Below are 21,522 nucleotides of genomic sequence, written 5' to 3' on the forward strand. Positions count from 1 at the left end.
CAAGATATCCCAAAAAGGTCAAGCATAGATACTATTTGGCTCAAGCTAAGGAACAAAAAGGTGCAATTACATTACTAAGACTGGTCAATGGGCCACTATCCAGTAGCGATGATTGTGAGGAACAAAATTTGATAGGAAATTACAAAGAAGTTCAAGAATCATAGAGTAGTTACAATGAGGAAATATTACAGCCTGATTTAGATAACATAAGAAGCAGAAAGGGGCTAGAATTCTTCGAGTATGTACAGGTCTTTAGGTATATTTCTACATAGTGGATATAGCTCCTCGGATGATGGAAGAGTTAGTCATTAAGATGAAGCTGAATAAGTGTGCTTATGACAGATGTCAGACAAAAACACAACTGAGAACAAAACTGAATATTGAAGGTTGAGGGAAAATTAGAAAAGCAAATAAAAGAAGCAAAGAAAGTCTATGAGAAGAGACTGGCAGATAATATAAAAATGAATCTAGAAGCTTTCTATAGCTTAGAAGCCCCATGAAGTGCTTCTGCTCCTGCTCCAGAAGAGTGTATTGACATTTCTGAATGTGTTGATTCAAAAATATGTATACTTAGGAAAAAGAAAAAGAGGAGCTGAGCTCATTAGAGATCAAGAAAGTAATTTGTATATGGAGACAGGGAGCATGACTGAGTACTAAATTAATTATTATTAATATCTCTCTTTACCAAGGAAAAAAATACTGCCAAGGTCATAGAGAAAGTGGATTCAGTTCAAATACCTGAAGGAATTAAAATTAGTAAGGGGATGGTAATAGACAGGCTGTCTGTACTTAAAGTTGATAAGACAACTGGATCGATGGTGATGCATCCCAAGATAATGAGGGGAAATTGATGGAAATTATAAAGACACCAGACATAATTTTCCAATCTTAGGCTCTTAGGGTGATGCCAGAGGATTTGAAAATTATTTAATAAAGGTGTAACAATAAGCTGAGCAACTACAAGCCAGCCAGTTTACAATCATCGAGGTTTACAGCACAGAAAAATGCCCTTTGGCCTATTCAGTCTGCGCTGATCAAATACAATCACGTAACTATTGTAATCCCATCTTCCAGCACTTGGACCATAGCCTCATATGCCTTGGCATTGCAAGTGTACATCTAAATACGTTTCAAACATTATGAGGATTTCTGCCTGTACTACCCTTATAAAGCAGTGAATTTCAGATTCCCACCACCTCTGAGCAAAAAAAAAAGTTTCTTCACATCCCCTCTGAATCGCCTGCCCCTTGCCCTGCATCTATGTCACCTGGACATTGATCCCTCCACCAAGAGGAAAAGTTCATTTTTGCCTGTCCTGTCTGTGCCCCTTTATAATTCCAAACATCTCAATCATGTCCCCCCTCAGTGTCTTCTGCTGCAAAGACAACAACCCTAGATTATCCAATCTATTTTCATCCGTGAAACTGTCCAGCCCAGCACCCTCTCCAATACAATCACATCCCTCCCATAACTTGGATTCTAGAACTGCAAACAATACTCTAGTTGTGGTCTCACCAGTGCTTTATACAGTTCCAGTGTACCCTCCCTGTTCTTAAATTATGCCTCAGCTAGGAAAGTATCCCATATGTCTTTTTAACCACTTTATCTACCTGTTCCACTACCACATGAGGCTGGTGGACATGCAACCTAAGGTCCCTCTGATTCTCAATGCTTCCCAGTATCCTACTGTTCATCATGTATTCCTTTGCTTTGTTTATCCTGTCCAAGTGGATCACCTCACACTTATCCGGATTGGATTTGATTTTCCACTAATAAGCCCATCTGGCCAAACTATCTACATCCTTCTGTAATTTAAGGCTATCCTCCTCACTATTTACTACTCCACCAATTTTCATATCATCTGCAGATTTCCTGATGAAACTCTCAACATTAAAATCAAAATCATTTATATAAACCACAGATAGCAAGGGCCCCAACACTGAACCTGTGAAACTCCACTGGACATAGGTTTTCAGTCACAAAAATACCCTCAACAATCACCCTCTGTTTCCTGCCACTCAGCCAATTCTGTATCCAATTAGCCAAATTTCCTTGGATCCTATGGGTGCTTACCTTTGCTATCAGTCTCCCATGTGGCACCTTATCAAAAACCTTGCTGAAATTCAAGTAAACTATGTCAAATGCATTGCCTTTACTTAGATACGTGGTCACCTCTTCAAAAATTGGTTAGCCTTAGTAGTTGCAAAGGCATTTAGAAACAATAATTCAGGAAAATTTAATGGTCACTTGGAAAATTCAGGTTCATTCAAGAAAGCCACTATAGATTTGTTAAGGGCAAACTGTGTTTGACTGACTTGGTTTGAGTTTTTTGATGACAAAACAGAGATGGTTGATGAGGGCACTGCGATGCTGTGGTGTAGATGAATGTTCAAAAGGCATTTGATGAAATGCCACACCGCAGACTTATAAACAAAGTTAGAGCTCATGAAATAAATAGAACAATTGCAACATGGATATGAAATAGGCTGAGTAAAAGAAAATGAAGAGTAATGATAAATGATTGTTTTCAAACTCTATCTAGTTCGCAATGTCCTTCAGGAAAGCAAAGTCCTGTCCTTCCCTCGTGCTGACTTATATATGATTCCAGACTTGCAGCAATGTGGTTGACTCTTGACTGTCCTATATAACAGGCTTAAGTTCAAGGAAATTAGAGATGGACAACAAATGCAAATCTTGACTACAAATCACATAACCATGAAAGAATAAAGGGAAAATGATGTACTGTTACACTGTTGAGCTTCAACTGGAATATATGTCCAGTTTTGGGCACCACATTTTAGAAAGAATGTAAAGGCATTACTAAAAATAATCATAGGTAATACGCCATGGTAGGTAGATTGGAGAAGTTGGAACTGTCCTCCTTGGAGAAGGCTGTGATAAGATTTAATGGAAGAATTCAATATAAAGAGGGATTTGGACACAGTAGGTAGGGAAAAACTATTCCCTTTGTGGAATGATCAACAGTCAGAGGATGTAAATTTAAGATTAGTGGCAAAAGAAACAATGACAACATAAGGAAAAATACTTTTCATCCAGCAATTAGTCAGCATCTGGAAGCACTATATTAGAATGTGGTGGAGGCAAAGGTTAATTAAAGGTTTCAAGAGGGAATTGAATCATGATGTGAAAGAGAAAATATTGCAGAGCCACACATAAAAGACAGGGGAGTGGCATCAGTTAAATTGCTCCTCCGAGATCCAGAACAGACATGACAATCTGAATGGCCTCCTGTGCTATAACAATACCATGATTGCAACTTCAGTTTGATATCAAAAAGTGTTTATTTTCTTTCTCAACTATTGGCTTCAGAGATAGAAGGTTGTACATTCAAACCCAACTACAGAAACCTGCGTTCAAAACCTAGGCTGAAACTCCTGTTTCATACTGAAGGAGTACAATACTGTTGGCAATGTTTCACATGAGATTTTAAACCGAAGCTTCACAAGCCCTGTCTGTTGAATGCAAAATTATCCCGTTCAAAAAGAGCAGAGATTAACATTACTACAAAAATTATCCTATTCTCCATTAATATCGACAAGAAATGAAACATCGACTTCACAATAAATGAAAAGTCAAGCCTTATACTACATGTTCATGGAATCTTGCTACATACAGATTGGCTGCTGCATTTCCTATAATACAATAGTAACCACACTTTGAAAGCCTGTGATTTTCCATTCTCACTTCCTTCAGGGATTAGAGCATCCCACCCACTTCAAGTGGCTTTTCCACTTCAGTATTGCCAACCCTTCCTCCTCTTGAATTTTTTTTGGCAATAGTTTATTTAAGCAATAAAACTGTTCTGTGTTTGGTAGAATTATGCCTTGTGGTTTTCTAGTTGCATATTATAGGAATGATGATGGTTTGAATGCTCTCTGTGTCTTAGAATTGCTGGTGCAACCCAATTTAAATCATTTGCAGCTGGTTCCTACTGTTTCTGAGTCTCACTCCTGATCCTTCCCCTGCTTTTTCTAACAGAATTTACTTTGTGTTATAAAATATTATGAATAGAATTTTATACTATATCATTAGTTGAGAATTTGGACTTTAGAGGTAAATAGGTTTTGACTTTAGTTTTGCGAAGTTAACTTGTTTTATTAAGAGGTCAGACAGTAATTTTGAACAATTACTTCAAATATCATTTTCAAGAAAGCATTTGCCATAAACTAAATGACCTAGACAAACTACTTGGGAAGTTAACTGATGAAATATTTAAACAAAGTTGAACGCTTTGATATGCAGAAAGACAGACGAGAGGCCACAATCAGTTGAGAACAACAGTTTCCTGCCAGCAGGAAGGAAGTTTAGTTTGTGGCAATTCAAACTTGAAGAGCTGAAAAATGACTTAGCACTCTTTTAACAGTTTAGGTAGACACAAATTTTCTTAACATTTGGTTAGAAAAAAATCAGTGAAGTAGTCATGCCCCTGTGTTTTGTGGAGTAACAAAGAGAGTTACATCTGGTGAATGGCTAGAAAGACACTAAATGGAGATACTTGCAATCTTGTCAGCTGAGTAAGAAACTGAAGACTTCAAGATAGGATTAACACTTCACTGGGATTGAGTGATTGTAAAGGATATTCTTGGGAAAGGGGTTGAATCTTTCTTTTTGCTGTTTCTGTTAAGTTCTTATTAGACAATCATATGTATAGTGTTCTTGTTTGTGTAGTAAATGTTTGTTCTTTTGTTAAAAACATGTTGGCAGTCTTGTGTGACATTCAGTGACAAACCACCATATTAATCAAATTTCAAAACTAAAACTCATGATCCATTTAAACAGGTTTCACTCTGAGACATGACTTGTCCAATATTACCATCAGTATTTTACATAACAAAGAGCAGATAAACTGTCAGTGGAAACCAGGGGTGCTGCACTGCATGACCGAAAATTGTATCATTTGCTCACGACAAGTTTTCAGTTTTTTTCTTGGTCTGACTTCTCATTCTTTAAAATCGCAGTATGAGAAACTTCCTTATCGTCCTTTCTTCTCCAAAAAAACAGAGAACTTGAGATATGTTTCAGGGTTGCAATAGTTCCCTCCAATACAACTTCCCTTTTTTAACAAGACTGTTTTAATAAGGAACAAAAGCAGAAGTTGCTGGAAAAGCTCAGCAGGTCTGGCAGCATCTGTGAAGTAAAGTCAGAGTTAACTTTTCAGGTCCGGTGACCCTTCCTTAGAACTTTCCAAAAACTTCTGCTTTTGTTCCTGATTTACAGCATCTGCAGTTCTTTCATGATGTAATATTGAAAAACCTTTCCCTTAAACCTCCAATGCATGTAAATCCAATGAATTCAATGCATGTATCTCCATACATATATACTTAAATTACTGAAATATTGGATATCCCTATCACTCATGTAACAAGCCACATCCATTCACAGATTAACACTCAGGGGTATATTTTGTTTGGCATGTTTTTATTGTTTTACAGCATTTTTGCCAATTTTCTAATGTTGAGAGTACAGGTATATACATTCTATTCTGCTACCTGCAGTGCCAATCCTTACACAGTGCCACTGCTCGTCCACATATGGCTAATATCTATGCATGTGATTTTGCTCTGCTGGATCAGCTTATGTTTCCAAAGTGTTGGTGTCAAGGCCACTAGGTTCATACAAATGTATGAAAATGACAGGCAAGGAAAGACCAGCTGGCTTGTCAGTCCTGTAGCAGCTTACTGGAACATGACAGGGGACGTCCTAAGGCACCACCAATCACCTCACTCCATCAACCACCAACAACTACATTATAGTCAAGGAGTGACAAAAGAAAAATTAACCATCCAGAATGATGAAAACCAGTAGGCAGCTGCTGGGAACTTACAACTGAAAAGAGGGTGCATGATAGAATATGGCACAACAGTGGAAGCACCAGGCAAGAGCAGTAAGGACACCCTTCCCTCCTCAGCGTACTTGCCAAACAGCAGAAGCTCCACTGAGAGCTTCACCTATTAAGCGACTTAGTGCTAAATTTACATGAATGCCCTCCTTGACCATTAACATAGGATATGCACATCACTCTCTGTAATCGTGTTTATTAGTTTTTATAATTTTGAAAAATCTAATCTCAAATTATGGAATATGGAATACATTTACCACATAAAAGGTAAGCTTGAGTTCTCAGGCTTTGATTATGTCACGGCAACTGCAGGTCCATTCTATGCCTTGTCCTTGTGCTGAGACTTGTCATTAAATAATTGTTTTAACAATGATTAATGCACCTTGGGGCTAGTTTCTTGCCAGCAATACGTAACCGATGTAACTAAATACAACTTTGGAGTTGGGTGAATACAGGGAGTTTCAAGGGGTAAGTTGCAAGGAGTAAGTGATAATTAAACTTGATTTCATGGCTAATTTTCAAGCTAAATTAGTTCTTTAATCTAGTAACTAAAAACTGCTGTGTGTGAATGGGTATAGTTTTAATCAATTTCTGAAACTGGAGTCCGCTGAATCACTCTTAGGTGAAGCTGGTTAGCTGAACAACAGGTTTTATTCAGGTCAGAAGCCTATAAGTTTTTGGAGCCTATAATAAGGAGACAACCTCAGCGCTTATTGCACTGTGAGTGCTTCTCGGCTAAGTGAGAATGCTTTGGAATTGGGTGAAATCAGGGAGCTAGAAGAGACAGGAAGTAGGTGAAGCCGAATGACTGAGTGCAGTGCTGTGTCAGTTTGGGCAGTTAAGAAAGTGACATGCTCCCAATGGAAACACCATCTGGTAAGTGATACCTGCAGAGTATTTTCTTACAGTTTTTAAAGCATGTTAGCTTAAATAAGGTAGGGTCTTTTGATTATAATAGAAGTGTTTGAAATGAAGGAAGTTCCCTCGCTTATTTAAATTCCCTTAAAGGGAGTAAGTAGCTTAATCTAGAGAGAAATCATGACAGGAGAGCTCAGACCTGTGGAGTACTCCTCTTGTGCAATGTGGGAAATAAGGGACGCTTCCAGTGTGCCTGATGACTATGTATCCAAGAAGCGTGTCCAGCTGTGAATACTGGCTAGCTGTTTTTTGGAGTGGCAGCTGTGAGCTGACTCACTGTTTTGAGCATGTGTGATGTTGAGAATGTCATTGGTAGCATGTTTTGCGAGATGGTCACACTGCAGGTGAGGATCACACAAGCAGAAATGGAATGAGTGACCACCAGACAAAGTAAAAGGCTCAGGAAGGAAGTGCAGTAATCCCCTTCTCAAACAGATATACTGCTTTGGATATTCTTGGGGATGCGGGTGGCCTCTCAGTGGAAAGTTCATGGCAGATGGGTAGCTCTGCTGCACAGAAGGGAAGGCAAATGAACAGCAGGGCTATAGAGAGAGGATTCAATACTAAGGGATGCAGACAGGTGCTTCTGTGACTGCAGATGTGAATCCAGGATGGTATGTTGCCAGAGTCAGGGATGTCAGGAGCGGCTGCAGGACATTCTGGAATGGGAGAGTGAACAGCTGGTGGTCATGGGACATTAGGTAAACAAAGGGATGTGCATCTGAAAGCTGAAAATAGGAAAGCTAGGAGATAAACTAAAATATAGGACCTCAAATGTAGTAATCTCAGGATTACTCCCAGTGCCATGTGCTAGCAAGAGCAGGATTGAAAGGATAGATTAAACGAATGCTTGGCTGGAGAAATGGTGTGCCACAGAGGGCTTTAGGTTCATGAGGCATTGAAACCATTTCAAAAAGTACCTGGATCTGCATCTTGTGGGCTGTAAGCTGCAGGGCTCTGTGCAGGAAGATGGGATTAGAAAGGGCATCAGGGTGTCTTTGGGTTAACCTGGACAAAGTAGGCTGAATGGCCCCCTTCTGAGCTGTATCATTTCAATGGTTCTAAATGTTGGTCAAGCACTATATGCAGACATGCAAACTAACATGAATTTATTGTCAGGAATGAAATATTGAATCTCAATTTCAGTCTTGCAAAATGGATCAGAAATCACCATTCTTGACATGAATGACCTGCAAGTCACGTCATCATTATGCACACATACCCAAATTCCATGAGCTGACTGCAGCGGAAGTGGGACTTATCGAAGCACATTGTTTTGCTGAGGCTGACGCCTGGATTCCACAAGGCAGAGAGTAGACAAAATCAAAAAGTTCTGAAACAAAACCAGAAATTGCTGGAAAAGCTCAGCAGGTCTGGCAGCATCTGTGGAGAACGAGTCTTAGAATCACAGAATCCATACAGTGTGGAAGCAGGCCATTTGACCCATTGAATCCACATTGACCCTCAGAGCATCCCAACTCGATCCAGCCCCCTACCCTTCCCTGTAACCCTGCATTTTCCATGACCCATCCACCTAGCCTGCACAACTATGGTCAATCCAGCCAGCCTGTACATGTTTGGACTGGGAGGAAACCAGAGCACCCAGACGAAACCCATGGAGACATGGACAGAATGTGCAAACTCCACACACAGTCACCAAGGCTGGAATTGAACCTTGGTTCCTGGTGCTGTAAGGCAGCAGTGCTAACCACTGAGCTCTGGGTCATCTTCAAAAAGTTTTTTTTTGCAATAAGCAAATATGTACACATCATAGCACAGATAACAAGGTGTAGAGCTGGATGAACACAGCAGGCCAAGCAGCGTCAGAGGAGCAGGAAAGCTGACGTTTCGGGCCTGGAGCCTTCCTCAGAAATGGGGGAGGGAAAGGGGATTCTATAATAAATATAGAGAGAGGGGGAGGCGGATGGAAGATGGATAAAGGAGCAGATAGGTGGAGAGGAGACGGTCAGGTCAGGGGGGCGGGGATGGACCCAGTAAAAGTGAGTGTAGGTGGGGAGTTAGGATGGAGGTTAGTCAGTCAAGGGAAGACGAACAGGTCAAGGAGGCGGGGATGAGGCTGGTAGGTAGGAGGTGGGGGTGGGGGTTGAGGTGGGAGGAGCGGATAACTGGGAGAAAAGACAGGTCAGGGAGGCGGGGATGACCTGAGCTGGTTTTGGGATTAGGTCAGGTGTGGGGAGATTTTGAAGCTTGTGAAGTCCATATTGATACCATTGGGCTGCAGGGTTCCCAAGCGAAATATGAGGTGCAGTTCCTGTAAGCTTCGCGTGACACCATTGTTGCACTGGAGGAGGCCCATGATGGACATGTCATCCAAGGAGTGGGAGGGGGAGTTGAAGTGGTTTGCGACTGGGAGGTGCAGTCGTTTGTCGTGAACCAAGCATACGTGTTCCACAAAGCGGTCTTCAAGCCTCCGTTTGGTTTCCCCGATGTAGAGGAGGCCACATCAGGAACAGCGGATACAGTACATTGGGGAAACCAAGCGGAGGCTTGGAGACCACTTTGTGGAACACCTACGCTCGGTTCGCGACAAATGACTGCACCTCCGCCTCCCCCTCTCTCTCTGTTTATTTCAGAATCCCCTTCCCCTCCCGCATTTCTGAAGAAGGGTCCAGACCCGAAATGTCAGCTTTCCTGCTCCTCTGATGCTGCTTGGCCTGCTGTGTTCATCCAGCTCTACACCTTGTTATCTCAGATTCTCCAGCATCGGCAGTTCCTACTATCTCCACATCATAGCACAGACTGATAAAGTAAGTGCAACATTAGTGTTTGGAAAGTTATGGTGACATGCACATTCTTCCAAGCCACTTCAAATGTGTGGAATCGAGATAAATGCAGTTAAGCTGACTTTTGAAATTCATATCTAATTGCGACCTATCCTAGCCAGGATGCTCTTTTTCTAGTTTCTAGAAGTGCCAGTGATTGTAGAGAAGAGAAGAGGTGGGGGAAGAGAGGAAGTACTTGGGGAAAGAGGGAGGAAGAGATGGGGAGGAGGGAGGAAGACGCACAGGAAGACTACCCAGCTGAATTTTTTAAAAATAACGGATAATGATGTGTATAGATTTCAGAGATGTTATTGAATATCTCCAACCTTCACTCCCAACTTTACCTTGTTCTTGAAGACCAGTAGCAACAGTGGACAGTCCTCCAACGCCAGACGAAGCTGTCAAAAAAAGTGACCTTGCACATGGGTCGGAAAGCCTACAAATGCTTGATCACTACTGCAACGGATCCTCTCAGCATCAATATAGCTGATAGGATCCAAACTTACTCAAATAAAAAACGAAAGAACTGCAGATGCTTTAAGTCAGAAACAAAAGCAGAAATTGCAGGAAAAGCTCAGCAGGTCTGGCAGCATCTGTGGAGAAAAATCTGAGTTAACGTTTCGGGTCGAGAATTCTGAGGAAGAGTCGCTCGACCCAAAATGTTAACTCTTTCTCTCCACAGAGATGGCCAGACCTGCTGACCTTTTAGAGCAATTTCTGTTTTTGTTTCCAACCTTACTAAGCTCACAAAAAGAGACAGTTCATCAGGCCATGATTTAGCAGCAAGAGAGAAAACAAGATGGCAGCTGGAGCCACCAGGCATGCTATGACAACCAGCTGCAGATTGAGGCTCAGCGAACTTCTCGCGCTGTCAATCTAAGACTTGGATAAATGATAGAGCAGTTGCTGGATCTTCTGTCTCAAATCTAATAAGGAATATTACTGGAATAAAAGCAAAATACTGCAGATGCTGGAAATCTGAAACAAACAGAATGCGAAAGAAAGCCAGCAGGTCCAGTAGCATCTATGAAAAAACAGTTAACATTTTAAGTCCAGTATGACACTACTTTCAGAATTGAAAGATATTGGAAAAGTGTTTTGAATACTCTTTGGCAGAGGCAAAAGACAAAGACATTATTGATGGTGTTGAAAGATGTAAAATGGGCACAATTGAAGGTGTGAAAGGAAGGAAATGAATTCTCTGTACTAAAAGTAAAGCAAACGAGACAATGCTGTAGGGAGAAGGAGGGAGAGAATCGTTTTTTTTTCAAAAAAAAACAAAGATAGACTTAACAAACATTAATCAATTTCTGAAAGTATTGAATTCAATTTTGAGACCTCAAGGCTGAAAGTAGTGTGCTTTAGCAGAAAATGAGGTGTTGTTACTTCAGCTTCTGTTGTGCTTCATTGGAACATTGCAGCAGGCCTAAGACAGAAATGCTAGCATGACTGTAAGATGGTTTACTGAAGTGGCAAACAGTTGGGAGGTCAGGGTCATTTCTATAGGCAGAATGGAGGTGTTCTGCAAACCAATCACCTAGTCTGCATTTGGTCTCGTCAATGTAAAGGAAATCATATTGTGAGCAGTGAATACAGTAGACTAGAAAGAAGTACAAGTAAAACTGTGTTTGGGACCTTGGGCAGTGAGGAAGGAAGAAGTGGGAAAGAGCAAATGCATGGGAAGGTGCTATGTGTAAGTGAGGAGGTGTTAGGAGAAATGGAGAAGTGGACCAGGGTATCCTGGAAGGAACAGTCCCTGTGAAATACTGACAGTGGAGGGGAAGATGTGTTTGGTGTTTAGAAGGCTGAGGGGGAATCTGATTGCAACTTACAGGATACTGAGAGGCATGGATAAAGTGGACATGGAGAAGATGTTCCGATTAGTAGGTGAGACTAGGACCTGAGATCACAGACTCAGTGACGGGGATAAAGGGTTATGGGGAGAGGGTAAGGGAATAGGATTGAGAAATGTATCAGCTATGAATGGCAGAGGAGACTAGATGCTCCTATATCTTATGGTGTTGTGGTGGCATTCTGCTGGAGGTGGCAGAAGTGGCAGAGGATGATCCTTTGAATGCAAAGACTAGTGGGGTGGAAAGGAAGGACAAAGGGAATCCTATCCTTCTGGGAAGGAGGAGAAGTGTCGAGGGTAGAAGCTCAGGAGATGAGACGGACACGGCTGAAAGTTCAGTCAACCATAGTAGGGGGGGATTCCTCAGTTGAAGGAAAAGGAAGTCCACCAGAGGTGGCATTGTCAGAACAAATTGGAATGGGGTCCTTGCAGGGCATAAGGAGATGTGTTCAAAGTAATTATGGGAGTCAGTGGGCCTGTAATGGATACTGGAGACAGTCTATACATAGAAATGGGAACAGTGAACTTAAGGAAGGGAAGATTCAGATGGATCAGATGAAGGTGAGAATGTTGGAAATTGAAAGCAAAACTGATTAATTCTTATCAAATTCTGGACAAGAGCACTCAAGACATCATCGATGTATTGGAGAAAGAGTTAAGTGGGGCCTTACTAGGGAAAATGTTCCACATACCCCACAAGTAGACAGAAATAGCTGAGACCATCGCCACACATTTGATTTGGAGAAAGTGAGATGAGTTAAAGGAGAAGTTGTTCAAAGTGCACAAGCTCAGCCAGGCAAAAGAGATGGTGGACGGAGACAATGTGCAAGGCCTCTTTCTTCAAGGAAGACGTGGAGAGCTTTCAGATCATCCTGATGGGGAACAGATGTTTAGAAGGATTGCAGACTATGGCGAAGAGGAGGTGGCTAGGATCAGAAAAGTGGAAATTGTCGAACCAGCATAAAGCATCAGAAGAATCACAAATGTAAGTGGGAACAGACTGTATGGGTTAGGGTGGAGGGCGGATGTTTTGACAATCTAAGGCCAAGAAAGGAAACAAAATAAGCTCAGTAGGGCAGGAACAGGCTACAAACAGGGAGGCAATAGCCTAGTGGTATTTTCATTGGACTGTTAATCCAGAAATCCAGGCAATGTTCTGGGGACCTAGGTTTGAATCCCACCACGGCAGATGGTAGAATTTGTATTCAAAGAAAAAATTTAGAATTAAGAATCGAATGATGACCATGAAGCTATTGTCGAATGTCAGAAAAACCCATCTGGTTCTCTAATGTCCTTTAGGAAAAGAAACTGCCATCCTTACCTGGTCTGGCATAGATAATGACTCCAGACCCACAGCAATGTGCTTGATTTTAAACAGCCCTCTGGACAATTGGATATGGGCAACGAAAATGGCCTGGCCAGAGATACCCTCATCACCATGAAATGAATAAAGAAAAATCTGCCAGGGTAGTCCTGTTTGTGGATTTTGGGAAGGAATAGAAGCTGTGCAGGTTTGGGACTGAGTGGGGAAGCTGTAGAGGGGACATCTCCAGAGGAGGTGAGGTCCACGAGAGTGCTGGAAACTACAACCCGATGTTCAATGTTGGGGTCATGATCCAGGGGAGAAAGGAAGAAGTGTCTGAGAGTTGGCTTTCTGCCTTTGCCAGGTAGAGGTCAGCCTGCCAGACATCAACCACACCACCCTATTGGTAGGTTTGATAGGTCTTGGAGATCATTGCTCTAGGATAAGGGGTAGCAGATTTAAAATAAATGAGAAATAATTTTTTTCAAAGGATTGTGAATCAATGGAATTAGTTACCCTAGAGTGTGGTAGACCCTAACGCGCAATAAATTTAAGGAGGCGACAGACAGATTTTTAGTTAGTAATGAGTTGAACGGTTATGGACAGTGAAAAGAAAAGAGGTTGAGTCTGAGATTGGATCAACCATTTTTGTATTAAATGATGGAACAGGTTTAACTATTCTTAGTTCTAGTGTTAACAAGGTCAGGGTTCAACCTGAGGGAAGAGTCCAGCAAGTTCAGAGCGAGACAGTTTTGAGAGTGTGAGGGGAGCAGAGACAGTAAGGCACTGATGGCATGTCAGCAAATCTCAATGAAGGCAACATTATTGCTAGACACCCCAAATATGTCCACTCTTTTCCTAAAAATTTACAGCAGTTCCTCCAATCACTGGCTCGCTCACTCCCTCCCAAGACTGCTACTCCAAGCTCAGATTTTGTCTCTAGAATAATTGGATCAAAAGAAAGGGAAACTGACTGGAGGAGCAGAAGCAGCCAGTGTGGGAGAGATCATATCTGTAATTAGAGGAGCAGCAGTATCTTGTGCAAGGTTCGCTACTAGTCTAATCACAATTCTAGTGAATTCCAGCTGTCACTGTCTGCCGCTGTGTTTTTTTTAAGAGATCAGGTAAGAAGAGTGGAACTGATAGTTAAAATGGTGAATTTCTGAGATGCAGCATTCAGTTCGAAGTCAAGATGGTTTGTGCCATGAAAGAGAACTTTCACATGATAGTTTCCCCATGTATCTGTTGCCCTTGTCTTGATAGCGATGGACATGGATTAAGAAGATACTATTAGAAACACAAACAGGGAAAACAGGAGCAGGAGTAGGCCATTCAGTCCTTTTTGAGCCTGCTGCACCATTCAATATATTGATGGCTGATCATCCAATTCACTATCCTGTGCCCGCTTTTGCCCCATACCCTTTGATCCCTTTACCCTTAAGGGGTGGCACGGTGGCTCAGTGGTTAGCACTGCTGCCTCACAGCTCCAGGAGTCAGGGTTCGATTCCACCCTCAGGTGACTGTGTGGAGTTTGCGCATTCTCCCTGTGTCTGCGTGGGTTTCCTCCGCGTGCTCTGGTTTCCTCCCACAGTCCAAAGATGTGCAGGCTCAGTGGATTGGCCATGCTAAATTGCCCATAGTGTTCAGGGATGTGTGGATTAGGTGGGTTATAGGGGGATGCTCTGAGGGTCGGTGTGGAATTGTTCAGCCGAAGAGCCTGTTTCCACATTGTAGGGATTCTAAGATCTAAGAACTATTTATAAATCCTTGAACATTCAGTGTTTTGGCCATAATCACTTTCTGAAATAGTAAATTCCATAGTCTCACGTCTGAGTGATTATGTGTGTCTTCATCTCAGTCCTAAATGGCCTATCCATATCCTTAAACTATGATCCCCGGTTTTGGGAATATCCATCCTGCATTTACCCTGCCTAGTCCTGTCAGAATTTTCTATGTTTCTATGAAGTCCCCTCTCATTCTTCCAAATTCTAGTGAACATAGTCATATTTGATCTAGTCTCTCTTCATATATCCATCCTACTATCCCAGGAATCAGTCTGGTAAACCTTCATCGCAGCCAGAATATCCTTCCTTAGAAAGGGAGACCAAAACTGCACACACTACTGTACATGCAGTCCCACCAAGGCACTGTGCGATTGCAGCAAGGCATCTCTGTTCCTGTACTCACATCCTGTCGCTATGAAGGCCAACTTACTATTTACCTTCATCACCGGTTGCAATACTTGCATTATTATTTTCAGTGTCTGGGTGTATAAGGACATCCAGCTCTCATCGCTCCTCCCCATTTCCTAATCTGTAACCATTCAGATAATAATCTGCCTTCCTGATTTTGCTACCAAATTGGATAACCTCACATTTATCTAAATTGCACTTCACCTGCCATGCATTTGCCCACTCACTCAATATGCCCGAACCATACCGAAGCATATCTACATCATCCTCAGCTCTTTTTAATTTGATTTTGATTTTATTATTGACACATGTATCTAGGTACAATGAAGTTTTGTTTTGTGTGCAGTACAGGCCAGAATGAGGAATACAAAGTTAAGGCTGCAAAGAAGGCACACAAAAGCAAGATCAAGACTAGATTTTAAATTTGAGAGGTACATTCAGAGGTTTGAAGAGATTATAACTGGGGTGGGAAGGATCTTTGTTGTTGGCTGCCTTTCCAAGGCAGCAAGAAATGTAGATGGAATCAATGGATGGAAGGTTAGCTTGTGAAATGCATTGGGCTGTGTTCACAACTCTCTGTAGTTCTAAGCAGAGCAGTTGCCATACCAAACTGTGATGCATCCAGATAGAATGCTTTCTATGGTATATCTGTAAAGGTTGGTGAGAGTCCTTGTGAACATGCTGAATTTCCTTAGCCTCCTGAGGAAGAAGAGGTGTTGTGGTGCCTTCTTGATCATCATATGTGTGTGGTCCAGGACCAGTTGAGGATTATCCCACCCAGGAACTTGATGCTCTTGACCATCACCACCTTAGCTCCATTGATGTAGATAGGGGAGTGCCCTCCTTGTTTCCTGAAATCAATGACTAGCTGTTTTGATTTGCTGACATTGAGGGAGGTTGTTATCTTTACACCATGCCACCAAGCACTCTATCTCTTTCCTGTGTTCTGTTCATCATTGTTTGATATCCAGTGAATAACTGTGGTGTCATCAGCAAACTTATAGATGGAGTTCAGATGAAATTTTGCCACGCAGTCATGAGTGTATAGGGGATATAGTAGGGGGCTGAGTACGCAGCCTTGCAAGGTGCCACTGTTAAGGATTGTTGTGAAGGTAGTGGTGTTACCTATCCTCACTGAGATCTGTGAGTCAGGAAGTTGAGGATTTAGTTGCAGAGGGTGGAGCAGAGACCTAGGTCTCGAGTTTAGAAATTAGTTTGCTTGGGATTATAGTGTTGAAGACAGAGTTGTAGTCAATAAATAGAAGCCTGATGTAGGTATCCTTTATTGTCCAGATGTTCCAGGGATGAGTATAGGGTTAGGAAGATGGTGCCTGCCATGGACCTGTTGCAGGCTGCGAGGCTAGAGTTGATATGAGCCATGACTAGCCTCTCAAAGCACTTCATAATTGTGGAGGTCATAGCTACCAGGCAGTAGTCATTGGAAGCATGTTGCATGTTTTCTTTGGTACAGGCATGACAGTAGTTTTCTTGAAGCAGGTGGGGACTTCAGATTGTAGCAAGGAGAGGTTAAAGATGTCAGTGAATACTTCTGCCAGCTGGTCTGCGCAGGATCTGGGTCCATGGCCAGGGACTCTGTCTGGGGCAGTGGCTTTCCTTAGGTTCATTCTCAAGAAGACCAATCAGATGTCTGTTGTGGTGACTGAGGGAACAGGTGCATTTGAGGTTGCCAAGGCAGGTGACTCCTTTTCACTGATCTTTTGTTCAAACAGAGCGCGTCAGGGAGGGATATATTTTTGTCCGCCATCTTATTCTGCTTCACTTTGTAGCCCGTTATGTCATGTAGACGAGTGTCCATGTGGTTAATTTGTGTCTCTAACTTAGTCTGGTATTGGGTCTTGCATCTAAAATGGTCTTACAGAGGTTATATCTGGATTTCCTGTGAAGGTCAGGGTCATGACTTGAATACCGTATACCTGGCTTTCAATAGGCAATGAGATTTCTCAGTTCACCTATGGTTTTTGGTTGGGGAACATACAGATTGACTTCTTTGGCAAGCAATTCTCTACACACATGCTAAGGAATCCGTGACATTGATGGCATGTTTGTTTAGGTTGACTGCTCATTATCTTGAATATGGACCAATCCACTGATTCCAAGAAGTCCTGCAGAAACTCTTCTGCTGTCTCACACCAGCACTGTACTACTTTCTGTACTGCATACTCACGTTTCAACTTCTGCTTGTAAGTTGGGAGGAGGAATACAGCGTTGTGATCTGATTTTCAAAAGTGCAGTGGAATTTTGGAGAGGTAGGCATTCTTCGTTGTGTAACAGTGGTCAAGGATGTTTGCCCTCCTGGGGGGTGCAGGAGATTTGTTGATGGTATTTTGCTGGCTCCCTCTTGACCTCCCAGCCAGCTTTGTTCTCTGCAAACATGGAGATATTACATTTAGTTCCCTTAGCTAAATCATTAATATTTTTGTGAATAGCTAGCATCCAAGCAATGATCCCTGCAATACCCCACAAGTTACTGCCTGCCACTTGGAAATAGAATCCTTTACTCCTATTCTTTGTTTCCTGACTGTCATTTTTTCTATCCATGTCAATACACTACTCAAGTCCCATGTGTTTTAATTTTACCTGCTAATCTCTTACGTGGAACCTTATAAAAAGGTTTCTTAAAGTTCAGACCACATCTGCTGGCTTCCCCTTATCAACTGCAGCAGCCAGTTTTCTATCGATATCAGTACACTACCGCCAGTCCGATGTGCTTTAATTTTATATGCTAATCTCTTACGCAGAACTTTTATCAAAAGTCTTCTGAAAGTTCAAACCACTCTGCTGCTTCCCCCTTATCAACTGTGGAAGCAATTATGGCTTGTTGCTGCCATCCATTTGTAGATAGTACACACTGCTGCTGTTTTTAGTGGTGAGTGAATATTGAAGGTAGTAGCTGGGATGCCTATCAAGCAGGCTGCTTTGTCCTGAATCGAGTTGAGTTTGTGTTGTTGAAGTTGCATCCACTCAGGCAAATGGAAAGTATTCTGTTTCATGTGTTTCTTGTGCTTAGCAGATGGTGGACAGGCTTTGGGGAATCAGGTGTTACTTGCCACAATATTCTTAGCCTCTACCTGCTTTTCTAGACACACTTCTTAGAGCTGGATTATGTCAGTTTCTGGTCAGTGATAACCCCCAGATGTTGCTAATGAGGATTCAATGATAATGCCATTAATTTCAAGAGGAGATGGATAGGATCTCTCTTGTTGGCGATAGTCATGACTGACACTTCAGTAACATGAATGTTGCTGCAATTATCAGCCCAAGCTTGAATGTTGTCAGGTCTTGCTACTTATTAACATGGATTGTTTTAGCATCTTAAGTTGTGAATGATGCTGAACAATTTTGTAATCATCAATGAATATCCCCATTTCTGATTTTATGGTTGGGCCCAGGACACTACCATATGGAGCTCCTGCAGTTATGTCCTGCGACCAAGATCGTTATCCAACAACAATTATAACTGTTTTCGTCTGTGTTAGATACGACTTCAACTAGTGGAGCATTATCCTCCCTCATTCCCATTGATTTTGCTGGAGCTACTTGATGCCATATTCTGTTACATGCTATTCCCAATTCCTTCGCCTCCGCCGCATCTGCTCCCAGGATGAGGCATTCCACTCCCGTACATCTCAGATGTCCTCGTTTTTCAAGGACCGCAACTTCCCTCCCTCAGTGGTCGAGAACGCCCTCCACCGTGTCTCCCGCATTTCCTGCAACTCATCCCTCACACCCCGTCCCCGCAATAATAGCCAAAAAAGAATCCCCCTCACGTCCTCACGTACCACCCCACCAACCTCCGGATCCAACGTATCATCCTCCGACACTTCCGCCATCTGCAATCCAACCCCACCACCAAAGACATTTTTCCCTCCCCACCCTTATCTGCTTTCAGGAGGGACCACTCTCTCCATGACTCCCTTGTCCGCTCCACACTCCTCTCCAGCCCCACCACACCCAGCACTTTTCCCTGCAACCACAGGAAGTGCTACACCTGTCCCCACACCTCCTCCCTCACCCCCATCCCAGGCCCCAAGAAGACTTTCCACATCAAGCAGATGTTCATCTGCACATCTGCTAATGTGGTATACTGCATCCGCTGTACCCATTGTGGCCTCCTCTATGTCGGGGAAACCAAGCAGAGACTTGGGGACCGCTTTGCAGAACACCTACACTCGGTTCGCAATAAACAACTGCACCTCCCAGTCGTGAACCATTTCAACTCCCCCTCCCATTCCTCAGACAACATGTCCATTCTGGGCCTCCTGCAGTGCCACAACGATGCCACCCGAAGGTTGCAGGAACTGCAACTCATATTCCGTTTGGGAACCCTGCAGCCCAATGGTATCAATGTGGATTTCACAGGCTTCAAAATCTCCCCTTCCCCTACCGCATCCCAAAACCAGCCCAGCTCGTCCCCGCCTCCCTAACCTGTTCTTCCTCCCACCTATCCCCTCCTCCCACCTCAAGCCGCACCCCCATTTCCTACCTACTAACCTCATCCCGCGCCCTTGACCTGTCCGTCCTCCCTGGACTGACCTATCTCCTCCCTACCTCCCCACCTACACTCACCGTTACTGGCTCCATTCCTGCCTCTTTGACCTGTTTGTTTTCTCTCCACCTATCTTCTCCTCTATCCATCTTCTATCCGCCTCCACCTCTCTCCCTATTTATTTCAGAACCCCCTTCCCCTCCCCCATTTCTGATGAAGGGTCAAGGCCCAAAACGTCAGCCTTCCTACTCCTATGATGCTGCTTGGCCTGCCGTGTTCATCCAGCTCTACACCTTGTTATCTCAGATTCTCCAGCATCTGCAGTTCCTACTATTTCTGTTACATGCTACTTTGTTGTCAATAGCATTCTCACTTGCCTTGCATCTGGAGTTCAGGTCTTCTATTCATGTACCACATTTGAAACAAGGCTGTAATGAGGTCAAGAGCTGAGTGCCTGGTTGCACAACCAACAGACCAGATCAATGTTCTGCAGACAACATCTTGACTGTAGTGCTGTAATCTTGAGTTCCTGAACTGTGCCCCCAAATGAGCAATTCCAATCCAGTTACTGTTGCCAACAGGATAACAAGTTATCCGTGAAAAACCGGACAAATCAAAACTAGTCAATTACAACCCCAACAGCTTAATATCAATCAGAAACTACTGGAAAAACTTGGGTCTGTCAGTATCTGTGCAATGAAGAAGGATTCTGAAGACAAGTCACTGGACCCGAAATGTTAACTCTGCTTTCTGTCCACAGGTGCTGCCAGATCTGCTGACTTTCTCCAGCAGTTTCTGTTCAGGTTTCTGATTTCCAGCATCTGTGGTTCTTTGCTTTTTTTAAAGCTTAATATCAATCACTGCGTGCTATCAAGCAGCACAAGAATAACCTTCTCACCAAAGCTCAGTTTGAGTTCCGCAAAGATCACTCGGTTCCTAATATTGTTACAGTCCAAGTATGGATGAAAGAGTTACATTCCAGACTTGACGGAAGAGTAGCTGTCCTAAACATCCTGCTTCTAGGTAAGCACTTAATGTACAAGAGGAGTTCAAAGCCTAGATGTTGCACAGCATGTGAGTTACCTCCTGACTCTGCCTTAACCCACATGACACAAGGCAGAAGTGTGGTGAAATGCTCCCCACTTGCCTGGACGAATGCAGCTGCAAAACCCAAGAAGCTCGACAACATCCAGGACAAAACAGCCAACTTGATCAGCACCTCCCAACTCACTACTCCCTGGGGTCATTACAAAAGTTAATCAAAGGATGCAAATCCCCCAATATACCTGTCTGATAAAATCAGGTTAACAGAAAACACTGACCAGATTTCCGAACTTAACAAGCACTGTTGATTATAACAAATAAATAAAGTTCTAACCACAGAAAAACAAAACCATCAATACATAACTCCACACATGGAAACTTTAACCCCCCTTTTAAGGGTGATTTAGAGGGATATGGGCTAAATGCAGGTAAATGGGACTAGTTCAGCTTCGGAAACTTGGTCGGTATGGACAAGTTCGGCCGATTCTGAGCTGCATGACATTATGACTGTATAACCATCGATGTAACACGGCTGCTGTGTGCTCAATTCACAAGATGCAATGCAATAATTTACCTCACTCCTTCCAAACCTGTGATCTTGACCACCTGGAAGGACACGGCACCAAGTGCATAGAAGCACTGCTATTTATAATTATCCTTCCAAGCCACACAGCCTGATTTTGAAATATGACTATTCCTTCACTGTCACTGGGTCAGAATCTTGGAACTGCCTCCCTAAAAGTACAATGATTGTACCTACACCATACACACTACAGTTGTTCAAGAAAACACTCAACATTCCATTCTCAAGCTAATTAGGGATGGGTAATAAATACTGGGCTAGTTAGCAATAGCCACATTCTATAAGTAAATTAAAAGAAGTGGCATAAACTAGTGATCTCTGGACCTAGGGAAGATATTTCACTTTGAGGGTAGATCAAAGTACGGACCATAGCACAAAGAGTAGTTGAAGCCAAAAGCTCAGATGCATTTAAGGAGCAGTGAGATCAAGTGAGAAAAGGAAAGATGATGCTGATAGTTAGATGAAAAGGGGTGGGAGGAG

General features: G+C 42.7%; 1 protein-coding gene across 4 annotated transcripts in view; it reads left to right on the top strand.

Annotated features, from left to right (window-relative positions):
• Positions 1 to 21,522, top strand: part of nt5e (5'-nucleotidase, ecto (CD73)) — an 80,821-nt gene that overhangs the window by 18,569 nt on the left and 40,730 nt on the right. The gene's annotated exons all lie outside the window — the stretch shown is intronic.

Source organism: Rhincodon typus, chromosome 9 (genome assembly GCF_021869965.1).
Source record: "Rhincodon typus isolate 14 chromosome 9, sRhiTyp1.1, whole genome shotgun sequence".
In the NCBI taxonomy this organism is placed as follows: Eukaryota; Metazoa; Chordata; class Chondrichthyes; order Orectolobiformes; family Rhincodontidae; genus Rhincodon; species Rhincodon typus.